Source organism: Eriocheir sinensis, unplaced genomic scaffold (genome assembly GCF_024679095.1).
Source record: "Eriocheir sinensis breed Jianghai 21 unplaced genomic scaffold, ASM2467909v1 Scaffold6, whole genome shotgun sequence".
NCBI classification, from domain to species: domain Eukaryota; kingdom Metazoa; phylum Arthropoda; class Malacostraca; order Decapoda; family Varunidae; genus Eriocheir; species Eriocheir sinensis.
Window position 1 is genome coordinate 648500 of NW_026111942.1, and position 1080 is coordinate 649579.

Below are 1080 nucleotides of genomic sequence, written 5' to 3' on the forward strand. Positions count from 1 at the left end.
CATGACACATGACAATATATATAAATGGAAGTTCAGAAGTAGCCTTCGCATTCTCTTAGTACAAAGCCTCCAATGAACGATTGCAAAGAAATAAATGAACGTCTAAAAACTGATAAAATCAGGGTTGGCGATTTTTTTTAAATAAAAAAAAATCTGAATTTTTTTCTTTAAATCATTTTTTTAAATTTAAATCAGATTTTTTTAGTTTTCTTTTATTAATCAGCATAAAATTTGTATATATATATATATATATATATATATATATATATATATATATATATATATATATATATATATATATATATATATATATATATATATATATATATATATATATATATATTTTTTTACAACAAAGGAGGCAGCTCAAGGGCACACAAAAAAACAATAATAAAAAAAAAACCGCTAATCTCTGCTCTAAAAAACAAAAGAGGTGGCCAGCAAGATCAAATACGGGAGGAGACGTCTGATACCCTCCTCTTGAAAGAGTTCAAGTCGTAGGCAGGAGGAAATACAGATGAAGGAAGATTGTTCCAGAGTTTACCAGCGTGAGGGATGAAAGAGTGAAGATGCTGGTTAACTCTTGCATAAGGGTTTGGACAGTTTAAGGATGAGCATGAGTAGAAAGTCGAGTGCAGCAGGGCCGCGGAGGGGAGGCATGCAGTTAGCAAGTTCAGAAGAGCAGTCAGCGTGGAAATATCGATAGAAGATAGAAAGAGGCAACATTGCGGCGGAATTTAAGAGGTGAAGACTATCAGTATGAGGAGGAGGCTGATGAGACGAAGAGCCTTAGCCTCCACTCTGTCCAGAAGAGCTGTGTGAGTGGAGCCCCCCACATGAGATGCATACTCCATACGAGGGCGGACAAGGCCCCTGTATGGACAGCAACTGTGCAGGGGAGAAGAACTGGCGGAGACGGTACAGAACGCCCAGCCTCGAGGAAGCTGGTTTAGTAAGATGAGATATGAAGTTTCCAGTTGAGATTTTGAGTTAAGGATAGACCGAGGATGTTTAGTGTTGAGGAAGGTGATAGCTGGGTGTTGTCAAAGAATAGGGGATAGTTGTTTGGAATATTGTGGA